Raw genomic sequence first — 13228 nt, 5'->3', positions numbered from 1 at the left:
TGGTGCACTAAAATGGGGAGGGGGGGAACTATGTATAAAAAGTGCTGTAATTTCTACATGGTTAAACCAAAATGTATCCAAATAACTTTGAATAAAATCTGGAATGTGTACTTTAATCACATGAATTGTTTAATTAAAATTTTTAAAATGTGGAGCACAGGAGAAAATAAAGGAAAAAAATTGTCTTTATCCTTCCAAAATGCAACATCTCACACTTGTCTGCATTAAATTCCATCTGCCATTTCTCAGCTCATTTTTCCAGCTGGTCCAGATCCCTCTACAGACTTTGAAAACCTTCCTTGCTGTCCACATACCTTTGTGTCATCTATAAACTGGTTGAGGCAATTTACCACATTATCAATAATCTGGTCACAGGCCTCCAGTCTGCCAACCAATCATCCACCACCATTCTCTGCTTTTCCTCCTTAGCAAATGTCGAATCCAATTTCTACCGCACCATGGAATACAGAGCCTCTAAACTAGGTTCACAAACTTTCATTCTTGGCCTCTAGGCAACATCCCAAGCACCCCCACCAACATACAACAGCGCTGGGGAGGGGTGGGGTTAGTGGCAGCACTGAGCGGGGGTTGTGGCGGCGCAGAGGGGGGGGAGTGGCGGCACAGAGCGGGGGAGAGTGGCGGCACAGAGCGGGGGAGAGTGGCGGCACAGAGCGGGGGAGAGTGGCGGCACAGAGCGGGGGAGAGTGGCGGCACAGAGCGGGGGAGAGTGGCGGCACAGAGCGGGGGAGAGTGGCGGCACAGAGCGGGGGAGAGTGGCGGAACAGAGCGGGGGAGAGTGGCGGCACAGAGCGGGGGAGAGTGGCGGCACAGAGCGGGGGAGAGTGGCGGCACAGAGCGGGGGAGAGTGGCGGCACAGAGCGGGGGAGAGTGGCGGCACAGAGCGGGGGAGAGTGGCGGCACAGAGCGGGGGAGAGTGGCGGCACAGAGCGGGGGAGAGTGGCGGCACAGAGCGGGGGAGAGTGGCGGCACAGAGCGGGGGAGAGTGGCGGCACAGAGCGGGGGAGAGTGGCGGCACAGAGCAGGGGAGAGTGGCGGCACAGAGCGGGGGAGAGTGGCGGCACAGAGCGGGGGAGAGTGGCGGCACAGAGCGGGGGAGAGTGGCGGCACAGAGTGGGGGAGAGTGGCGGCACAGAGAGGATGGTGGTTGTTGCACTGAGAGGGGGTAGTGACACCAATACAACATGGCAGCCACCAAGATCACCTCTTGCGATAAGGCCTTGTCACCGTTTATTTTGCTCATTGCTGCCACCCCGTATCTGGCTAGAAAATTACAGCACTGGCTTCTTCAGTAAACTTTGCAACAACTGAAAAACAACAAGACTGAAGGTTTGGAACGCCCACTATTTCCTCCCCGCCCCCTTGGATCTTTCCATTGCCCACAGTGGGCCAGCAATGCCCACTTTAGGAATCATTATCCTAAACCTTCTTAACTCCTCTCATGTGGGACCATTACTAAAGTCCATGTAGACAACGTCCATAGCCTTTTCCTCAATAATTTTTTTGGTAACCTCCTCGAAAATCTATAACATTGATTAAAACGACCTACCATGCACAAACCCATGTTGACTATCCCTGTTCAGTCTTTGGCTATCCAAATACTTGTATATCTAATCTCTTTGATTGCCTTCCAATAATTTACCTAGTACTGATGTCATGCTCACCAGCCTATAATTTTCAGGGTTATTTTTGGACCCTTTCCTAAAAAAAACAGAACATAAGCAACCCTCCAATCCTTTGGGAACACACCTGTGGCTAATGAGATTTTAAATATTTCTGCCAGAGCCCCATCAATCTTCTGGACTAGCCTCCCTCAAGGTCCAAGGGTATATCTTGCCAGGCCCTTATTTTCTTTAAGGCTATGCCCATCAGTTTGCCCCTAATTCTCTCATCACCCACTCACAAACATGTGGGCCAATTACCACAAATGGCAAGTCTGGGATACAGGAGGAAACCACATTGTTTCAGTGAAAACATGCAAACCTGTACATAGAGAGCACCTGGGTTCAAAGCAGAGCCATTCAAGTTACAAGTCACCACCACTAACACAACAGCCTTCTCGATCACAAAACTGCAATAGTTCTGTCAAGAAACTTTTCAGAATGAAGTTGGCAGTTATAAATCCACAACAACCAAAGTTAACATTAAATAAGCATCACCCAGTTTAGCCCTGGACAGAATATTGAACAGCAGCAGGGACCAGGAGATTGTCGGATCATATCACAAGCTCACAATCGTACAACCAGCTTAGGACCAGCAACAATTCTCACATTTACAGCGGCGATTCTTTGCATGCAGCTATGATGGGAATGATCAAACATTCCCATTCAGAACTACTAAAATACAACCAAAGAACCAGAAGCACAGAAACAAATTTACCTGTTAACAAGGATGTCCTCAGAACTGGGAGAATCAGCAATCTCTGTCAGAATGCAAGACCTTTAAAAAGACCGCACTCAGATAAGTTCACCACTGTGAGAAGTTTCAACAGACAGCGATTGGGCCGATTAAACTTTGTGGGTGTTGCAAACAGCAGGTGCTCAGTATATTTAAACATCACAGAGGATTTAAAGGGACATCACACAGACCATTTAAACATCGATGGAACTACGAGCAGTAAGAAGACCCGACCACGTGGACGCAGAGAGGGGCTACAGGTCAAGTTGAGGCGCTGGGACCTGAGTCTTTTGCTCCCATCCATCCTCCTGGCCAATGTACAGTCCTTGGAGAACAAACTTGATAAATTCCAAGCCAGACTTGAGCATCAGAGACACATCAAGGAGTGCTGTATGATATGCTTTACAAAAACATGGCTAAACACAGACATTCCATACACATCACTGCAGCCCAAGGGCTACACCCTCCATCGCGCTGACCGAATACCAGTGTCAGGAAAAACCAGGGGAGGCGGCGTTCGTGTCATTATCATGGTGCACAGTCATGTTCCACTCCTGGTCCCCCAACCTGGAACATCTGGCTGTCAAGTGCCATCCATTCTACCTGCTGTCACTGCCATCATCCTATTCGCAGTATACATTCTGCCCCAGACTAACATCAGGTGGGCACTGGAGGGACTGAGCACTGTGATAAAAAGCCATGAGACAGCACATCCAGACACTTCCTGTTCATTCAGGCCAACCTGAAGTCTGACAATCTACCACTAATATGTCACATGTGAGACCAGGGGAACCAACACACTTGACCACTGCTACACCACCATGAAGAACACACACTGAACCATACCACGATTACACTTCAGCAAGTCTGATCACCTGACTGTACTCCTAATCCCGGTGTACAAGCAGAGACTGAGGACCATAGCACCAGTAGTGAAGATGGCATAAGTATGGTCGAGGGAGGCAGAATAGTATCTGCAGGACTGCTTTGAATCGATGGACTGGAACATATTCAAGAACTGATCCATAGACTCGAATGAATATGCAACAGATGTGACCGACTTCTTCAAGGCATGCATGAATGAGTGTGTGCCTACATACACATACCAGATGTTACCCAATCAGTAGCCCTGCATAAATCAGAGGATTCACCCTACTGAGGGTGAGAACAAGGGGGTTTAAAGCCAGGGATCAAGATCTCTGCAAAAAGACCAGGTACGACCTGCGGACGGCCATCTTTGAGGCAAAGTGAGAATTCCGAAGGAAACCAAAGAGAGACAGATGAACACCAGCTATGGCAGGGAGTGCAGGACATTACAGCCTTAAAGCGAGGGCAAACACTGTAGATGGCTGCGAAGCTTCACTACCCGATCAGATGAACACCTTCTATTTCATCTTTGAGAAGAATCACCAAACAATGCCTACTAGAATCCCTGAAAAGGCTGAGGACCCTGTGATATCGGTCTATGAGGACGATGTTAGAACATCATGAAGGGTACTGAAAATGTGCACCAACCAACTAGCCGGAGTGTTCACGGACATTTTCAACCTCTCATTGAGACAGAGGTTCCCACCAGCTTCAAAAGGACATTGATCATCCCAGTACCCAAGAAGAGTAGAGTGAACTGCCACAACAACCACTGCCCAGCAGCACTAACTTCTACTGTAATGAAATGCCTTAAGAGGCTGGTCGTGGCCAAAAATAACACGCAAGTAAAGATCTGGATCCACTGGAATTCACTTACCATCACAATTACTCCATAACAGATGCAATATCGCAGGCTCTCCACTCTAGAACACCTCAAAAACAGCAAATCATGCATATGGCTGCTCTTCATCGACTACAGCTCAGCCTTCAGTACCATTATTCTCTCAGTGCTGGTCAAGAAGCTACAAAGTCTAGGCCTCTTTACCCCCTCTGAAACTGAATTCTTTAATTTCTCTTCAGAAGACCACAACACAGTCTAAGTATTGGAAGCAATGTCTCCTCCTCACTGATTATCAACAGTATTCGTGCTTACCCCACTGCTTTGCTCATTACACACCCATGATTGTGTGGCCAGGCACAATTCCAATGCCATCTACAAGTTTGCCAATGACACCACAGTTGTCGGCCAAATCAAACGGCAATGAGGAAGCAAACAGGAGGGAGATAAATTAGCTGGTTGAATGGTGTAACAACAACAACCTTGCGCTCAACGTCTGCAAAACAAGGACTTGATTGTGGACTTCAAGAGGGAGCCAGGGGGAACAAGACCCAGTCCTAATCAAGGGGTCAGTAGTGGAGGGGGTCAAGAACTCACATTCCTGGCTGTCAACATCTCCGAGGATCTGTCCTGAAGCTTCATATTAATGCAATCATAAAGAAGGCTCACCAGCGGCTATATTTTGTGAGGTGCTTGAGATTCTGTAGGTCACCGAAGAGTCTCAAAAACTTCTACAGGTGCACTGTAGCGAGCATTCTGGCTGGTTAATTTGGAGGCACCAAATCTCAGGACAGAAATAAACTCCAGAGGGTTGTTAACTTGGCCTGTGACATCACAGGCACCAGACTTCAATCCAGATGAGGCGGTGTCTTAAAAAAGCAGTCTCGATTCTCAAATACCCCCAGGCCATGCCGTCTTCACTCTGCTACCATCAGGAAAAAGATACAGGAGCCCAAGGATGAGCACTCAGTGGCACAAGGACAGCCACTTCCCCACTGCCATCAGATTCCTAAATGATCAATGAACCAAAGACACTGCCTTACTTTTCACGCCCTATTATTGTTACAAATTCTAGAGGGGTGCCAGTGAAAGCATTCTGACAGAGTTGGTCAATACATGGGGCAGGAACTGATCCACCCAAGTCCACATGAAGCTGCAGAGGACAACAAATGTGGCTCAGGCCATCACACACTTACATCTACACCTCCTGTTGTTGTGAAACAGCAGCCAACATATTAAAATACCCACTCTCTCTTCACTTCCCACCCATCAGATAGAAAAATCTCAAGTGCAAATGCACACACATTCAAATACAAAAACGGTTCCTTTCCAATCCTGAATATACCACACAATAGCAAAATTATGTTGCCTTTGCTCCGTACCAACTGATCTCTCTCACAAATCCTGCACTTTGTTCTGTTCTTACTGCTGCACTAGATATGGGTTTATTTTTATTTTTTCCACTGTACCTCTGTACTTGTGATAAACATGATCTTAACAGGATGAGAGCAGTCCACTGCTGTCGTGCACATGTATATCCAAGCTGACCCAATCACAGGCTTGGGCAGCACATTGGAGTAATGGGTGGGGCCACTGCCTCACAGCAGTTCATTCCTTCCCTCAAGATGCTGTCTATGGGGAGTTTGCACATTCTTCCTTCAACCGTGCAAGGTTTCCCTGGGTACTCTGGGTTCCACCCTCATCCCAAGGATACATGCTACTGCAAATTGCTCTCAATATGTAGGCAAGTGGTAGATGTTTTTTTTTGGGGGGAGGGGAAAGTATAGTTGGGGAAATTGATGGCAATGGAGAGGGATTTAAAAAACAGAATTAATATACAACTCGTGTCAAAATGGGTGGTCAATGTTTGGGGCAAATTCAAATGGGCTGAAGGGCTCATTGCGCACTGTATCTCTTAAGTCTTCTGAGAGCAGACAGGTTTGCCCGGTAACATTTCTTCACTGGGCTCCAGCTTCGAGCAAAACAACAGCAATCTGACAACAAACAATACCTCAAGAAATGAGAGATGGAACCATACGGGGACAATATCGTACATGCTCCTGCAGCGGCACGCAACTCCGTCATGACGAACCAACCCCGCTTGTTATGCGTGGTTGGCGGGGCAATCACAACGAAGGTGGTGACACATACCCATCCCTTCCGTTCTAGAGCAGAAGTTGGCATGCATGCTTGCGTCGGTGCAATGCAAGGAGTGGGGCAGACATGCAGTCCAACTGCAGGCGGTTTGAATAAATTCTCTGCTGTGACACTTGAGCTAAAAGCCTGTGTCTCCAGTCTTTTCAACCACTCTCTCACAGCACACTACAGTGGTAACCCTGACGAGTCTCCATGACCTGAAGACTCAACCAAATTGACCCCGCAGCAGTAGGCACCATAGTGTTGACCAACACTGGACCAACAGACCCCGCATTTGGTTCGGCCAAGTGGAGGCCCAGTTCCAGATCAAGCAAATCACTTCTGATTCAATGAGGTACTTCTATGTCGTTAGTTCACTCAACAAGCAGGCCACTGCCCACATAGACAACCTAATTCAAGCTCCGCCAGAGGAGGGTATATATCTAGCATTAAAGAACCTCCTTATCAGTACCTACAGCCTACCCCAACGCGAGAGGATGGCCAAACTCCTACATTTCAAAAGTCTTGGGGACTGAATGCCATCCACGTTAATGGACAAAATGTTTGTGCTGGCAGAGGGCCACAAATCCTGCCTAATATTTGAGCAGGCTTTCTTGGAGCAGATGTCAATAGACTTTAGGCTCCTGCTCACCGACGCTGACTTCAGCGACCCCCATAAGGTTGCAGCGAAGGCTGACGTCCTCTACTGCACTAAACATGAGAACCCAGATCCGATCCACCAGGTGACAAGGCCACAAAACGAGCCTGCCCATAAGCCCAGCCCCCCCGGCAGAGTGCTGCAGCAACCGATAGAGCCTGCCCCCCACAGACCAATGCCTAAGCTTTTACCATCAGCATTGGGGAACTGGGGTAACAAATGTCATCAACCTTGCTTGTTTCAGGGAAACGAGCAGGCAGCCAGTGTTAGTGGCTGCTGTAGCTGGCCAGCAGAACAGCTTGCTCCGTGTATGGGACGGCATCTCATCCCGGAGGTTCCTCATCGACACAGGAGCCAAGGTGAGCGTCATTCCACCCACTTCCCTGGACACATGCACAAGACCACACAACCCCATCCTACAGGCAGCCAACAACTCATCCATTACAATGTTCAGCCACAGATACCCCTACATTTCGGGGAGATGGACTTTAACTGGCGGTTCACCTTGGCGGCAGTAGACAAGCCACTGCTGGACGCAGACTTCCTTTAGGCACACTCATTGCTGGTAGACCTACAAGGCAGGTGCCTGGTCCACACAGAGATGTTCCAAACTGTCTCCATCGGTACGTCAAATGAACCAGCCACCCACCAGCCGCGGTGGAGACTACCGAGAACCGTTATGCCCACCTGCTCCTGACTTCCCTGCCATACTCCACCCACAGTTCTCCTCTACACAGCCGCCACACAGAATCCAGCACCACAGAGACCAATGGCCCGCCCATTCACCAGTGAGCCCGCAGAATGGTGCCAAACAAGCTCAAATTGACCAAGGAGGAGTTCATGCACATGAAGAAGTTGGGCATTGGCTGCAGATCAGACAGCCCATGGTCTTCACCTCTTCACATGTTATCCAAGGCCAACAGTGGGTGGTGACCATGTGGCGACTGCTGCCACTTAAATGAAGCTACAGTTCTGGACCAATATCCAGTACCCCACATCCAGGATTTTACCGTGAACCTCAACAGCGCTCGGCTCTTGTCCAAGATCAACCTCATCCGGGGATATCATCAGATACCAGTACACACAGAGGACGTTCAATAGACGGCCTTTTCAAATTCCTCAGAATGCCATTTTGCCTGAAGAATGACGTGCAGACGTTCCAACGGCAAATGGACGTGGTAGGGCGTGACCTGCCATTTCTATTCATTTACCTGGACGACATCCTGGTCGCAACTAGCTCACCGGAGGTACACCTGATCCACATCCAATGCCTTTTTGCCTTCCTCGCCCAGTTTGGCCTCACGATCAACCCGGCAAAATGCCAGTTCAGCTGTGGAAAGATCAATTTCCTGGGACACCGCATCACCACAGATGGGTCACTACCTCTCCATGACAAGGTGGATGCCATCCGCCAGTTTCCCAGGTCAGATACACTAAAAGGCCTGCAGGAATTCGTGGGGATGGTCAACTTTTGCAATAGGTTCATCCCCCACACCACAGTCATCATGCGCTCTCTTTTCAACCTAATGAACACCTCCACCAGGGATCTCCACTGGTCCGAAGACTCCACCACAGCCTTCGCCGCTACCAAGGGAGCCCTGGATGGTTCCACCATGCTCGTGCACCCGCAGAAGAATGCACCCATAGTTGATGCGTCCAGCACAGTGGTGGGTGTGGTCCTTAAGCAATGGGCGGATGACACCTGGACGCAGTTAGCTTTCTTCAGCCGACACCTATGCAGTCTGGAATGCAAATACAGCACTTTCGATAGGGAGCTGCTTGCCCTATACCTCGTCAACTGCCATTTTCAGTACTTTCTAGAGGGCCAAGCTTTCAGCATTTACACTGACAATAAACTGTTAATCTTTGCCTTCACCAAGGTCTCCCACCCATGGTTTGCCCATTATACATCTCCAAATTCAGTACCTCCATTCGACATCCCTCTGGCAAACGCAACGTCATCGCAGCTGGCTTTTCAAGACCAGCCATATGTTCACTCTCGCAGGGTGTCGACTTCCACGAGTTGGCCTGGGCCCAACAGTTAGACCCAGAGATGATCTATTACAGATCTCCACCTACAGAACCTGCCCTTGGACAATGGCACCGCCACCATCCTCCGTGACGTCTCCACAGGTGACCCCACCCAGTGGAACCAGCAAAATGGCAAAAGGTTTGTCGCACCCCTCCATCCGCTCCACAGTCTAGATGATCTCCACCCGTTTCATCTGACATGGCCTTAGTAAAATGTTAATGGAATGGGCATGGGCCTGCCCAGACTGCCAGATAGCAAAGGTGAAAACCCTCACCTGACCACCTCCCCCCCCCGCCCTACAGTTCGAGCCGGCCTCACGCCGTTTCCAGTATGTCCATGTAGACATTGATGGATCACTGCCTGTCTCGTGGGGCTACCGCTACCTCCTCACAATGGTAGACCAATGCACCCATTGGCCAAAGGCGGACCCCCCACCCAACATTGCTGCTGATGCTTGCGCAAGAGCTTTTCTGTCCTGGGTTTCCTGTTTCGGTGTCCCCTCCCACATCACCACTGACCAGGGTGCGCAGTTCACCTCCTCCTTGTGGACCAAATTGCCCAAACTCCTGGGAGTTCAGCTCCATCACACACCTAGTTATCACCTGCAGTCCAATGGCCTGGTGGAGCGGTTCCATCTGCATCTCAAATCTACACTCATGGCACGCCGCAAGGGTTGGACGAGCTACCCTGGGTCCTCCTGGGGATCCACACTGCTCCCAAGCATGACTTGCATGCTACCACTGCTGAATTGCTCTATGGGCAGGCCCTCAATATCCCAGGAGTGTTCCTGCCCCCTCCCACCGACCCAACCCAAGACAGAGGCCATACTCATACGTGTCCAGGAGAAACTAGGCTCCCTGGCTCCCCCACAACCCTCACATCTTTATCTAATAACAAGAAGAGGGAGGGGTTTGTGGGGGGAAAACAGATTTCAAAACATAATGGTGCACAAGAAACAAGAGCACCTCTCTGGTTCTTCAAAGGCTTCTTGCAGCATTAAAGATCAAAGCATGAGCAATGCACAAAATGTGTCCTTGTTTCCCTCCAACCCCTTAGTCCAGGAATTGGTCAAACTCTGTTCTAAACTAATCCAAAGCTGAACACCAGCACCCCTGGCTTTAAGAATAGTTTTACTCCAACAGCTATTGTCATCCCCATTGATACATATACATTCAAAAAGGTCCAGAATTCTGAAAAAAAATTGACAATGTACTACAACATAACTTCCTACAGGATCAGTCATTACATTTTTTTAATAATTGAAGGAGTCTTCTTTATCAAAATTGCTACTCCACTTGCCTTTGAATTAAATCAAGAGGCTATTACATATCCCACCAAGTCTCTTTTTACTTTCTGATGTTCTGTTTCAGTTAAATGAGTCTCTTGTAAAAAAGCCACATCTTCATTCATTTTTTAAAAATGTGTCAGTATTTCTCTTCTTCTTTACTGGGCCATTTAACCTGTAAACATTAAAACTAAGAAAACTCAATAAATAACTTATTAATATTTACTTTAATCCAAATCCAATGCCTTTGCCCCTTCACCTCTCTCCCCGTACCTCCTTCATCATCCAAATATACATTGCATACCACGTTAAGGGTCACCCTCCATGGAAATCCAGGTAGAAAAAGATAAAAAGAGTCATATATAAACAATTTAATTTTATAACAGTTAAAATATTCAGAAAATTTAAAAATCCCCCCATTTAATGCTTAAATAATATACAACATTATCCACCTCCATTTTACAGGTTGTGGTGCCTGCCACAAAAAAACACACAAGTCGGTAGCAGTCAGTCCATTAAAACTCCAACCCACACCCACCCCCCCCTCCCCGGAATGTTTACCATCATCAATCTCATCTATGCAAAGAGTAAAACAAAAACACTTAATATTAATCAAAACATTTTCAAAGTTCCTCTTGCTGCCTAACTAGTAAAGTTTCAACAAATTCTTCTGCATGAACATGATCAGTGAAAAAATTGTTCTGTCCTCCTTGCAGGAAAATCTTCAAAGTAGCTGGATGACACAGAATAAACCGGTAACCCTTTTGCTATAAGGCATATTTCACCATGTTAAATGCTTTCCTTCTCTTTAACAACTCCAAACTTATATCAGGATAGAGAAATATCTTTGTTCCATGAAATTCCAATGGACCTTGTGCTGCTAGCGCCAATATTTTCTCTCTATCTTGATGTCGGAGGCATTTTATAAATATAGATCTTGGCTTCAGATCTGAAGGAGGTCACGGTATCAAGGCTCTATGCACCCTTTCAATTTCAACAATATTTTCAAAGTTATCTGGTCCCAGGACCTCCAGAATTCATCACTGGAAAAAGCTATCACGTCATCACCTTCTTCAAGGCCAACGATCTTAATATTATTTCTTCTACTAAACTTCTCTATTAGACCAACTTTCTCCAAAAGTTGGTTCTTTTCAATGGCCTATGCATCAGTATCGTTCTCCACTTTCACCATTCTATTCTGTACATCTTCCATACCAGCCTCCACAGTTTTGACTCTTTCATCCATATTGTCTAATTTATTTTGCAATTTCTGTCCAATAGCAAAATACTTCATTTGCTTATCAGAATTTTTCATATTTGTTTTTATTTCCCTCAGTTATTTCAGTAATTAGGTATTTGTACATTCTTCCTCTTGCAGCATTTTCAGTTTTCTACCTTCATCTTTAAAAATTTTCATCCGTCTTGTCACCTCCTCTTCTTGATCTTCTTCCTCTTCATCGTTGGCCTGGAAATCAGACATAGAAATCTCTTCTTGTTCCTGGAATAGCAATGGGTATGTGAGGTATGTATCAGAGCCAGCAGAAACATTGCTGGCTCCAGCAACATCTTGGAGCTCTTCCGGTCTGCCCACATGTGCAATTCAACTTTTTCTTCCTCGACATCATCACCCCGGATAGATGGTTATGATGGCACCGTTGAGCATCAGGCAGCCCCCTTAAGGGCACAACTTGCCTTGGGATGAGCTCTCGCCTCACCTCCTGGATCCATGGAACAGTAGGGATTTTTTCTTGTCATTGTACTCTCTGGGTTCACAACGAGCCAGTGAGGGTCTTTGCTCTTTTAGATGACATAGTTAAAACATTGTAAAAGGATTCTGAAGCAGTTTTTAATAAGTTTGGTTAACTAGACTTTACCTAATTAGCATTTTTTTTACTAATTCCCAGGAGATTCTACGTCCTGACTCTACCTCATCACATGACATCCCCAAACCTTTGCTTGTTACATTAATCATAGACTGACCGATACCACAAAAAGGACTGTCTGCAGGATTTTAGCACCACTTTGTTTCCCCTCACACTATGCTAACTGAATATTTATTAACCATCCACCTTTTAAACTTAGTATCTCATTTAATTTGTGGTCAATTGTATTTTTTCTTCTTTATGAAGTACCTGCTTGACTGCAGGAAGTAAGAATTTTGGTGTATACATACATTGTACTTGTGTATATGACAATAAACATTACCAGGGTCTGAGAAATCTCAGATTGAGTTATTATTATTCTTAGGTGGGAGGGTGAGCACCCAGATGTTGTGATCTATATAGGGACCAATGACATGGGTGAGAAGGTCCTGCAAGGAGAGGTCAGGGAGTTAAGCGCTAGGTTGAAGGACAGAACCTCCAGGGATGTGCTCTCAGGATTACTACCTGTGCCACGTGCTAGTGAGGTAAGAAATGATAGGATAATGCAGCTTAACATGTAGATAGAGAGATGGAGCAGGAGGGAGTGCTTCAAGTTTCTGGATCATTGGGCTCTCTTCCAGGGAAGGTGCAACCTGTTCCGTTAAGACAGATTGCATCTGATTTGGAGGGGATCTAGTATCCTTGTGGCAAGCTTTGCTAGTGCTGCTCTTGTGGGTTTAAACTAGATTTGCAAAGGGATGAGAAGCAGAGTGCCAGAGCAGAGAAAGGGGGAAAAGATGATGTGAAAACTACATGCACTGTTAGAAGTCAATGGATTGTATGTTGTGGAAATTCTCTAAAGTTAATCTATTTCAATGCAAGGAGTAATGTAGGAAAGGCAGACGAGCTTAGAGCATGGATTGGCACATGGAATTATGATATTGTGGCCATTAGTGAAACTTGGTCAGACTATCAGCTCAATGTTCTGAGTTTCCATTGATTTAGATGTGATAGAACGGGGAGTGGGGGAGGGGGGTGTGGTGGTGGTAATGCTCATCAGGGAAAATATTACAGACCGAAGAGCTCATCTTCTGAGGGCATATGGGTGGAACTGAGGTACAGGAAAGGTATGATC

At 46.9% G+C, this 13228-nt stretch overlaps 1 protein-coding gene across 1 annotated transcript in view; it reads right to left on the bottom strand.

Moving 5' to 3' along the window:
• Window positions 1-10592: 10592 nt before the first annotated feature.
• sycp2l (synaptonemal complex protein 2-like) overlaps window positions 10593-13228 on the bottom strand; it is a 145696-nt gene continuing 143060 nt past the window's right edge. The window contains exon 32 of the mRNA XM_069913360.1: window positions 10593-12028. The gene's annotated coding sequence lies outside the window, so the exon portion shown is untranslated. The remainder of the gene's footprint in view (window positions 12029-13228) is intronic.

The sequence above is a fragment of the Narcine bancroftii genome, chromosome 1 (assembly GCF_036971445.1).
Source record: "Narcine bancroftii isolate sNarBan1 chromosome 1, sNarBan1.hap1, whole genome shotgun sequence".
In the NCBI taxonomy this organism is placed as follows: Eukaryota; Metazoa; Chordata; class Chondrichthyes; order Torpediniformes; family Narcinidae; genus Narcine; species Narcine bancroftii.
Note: the sequence above shows the minus strand (reverse complement) of the source record. Positions and strands in the feature narration are given on the sequence as shown.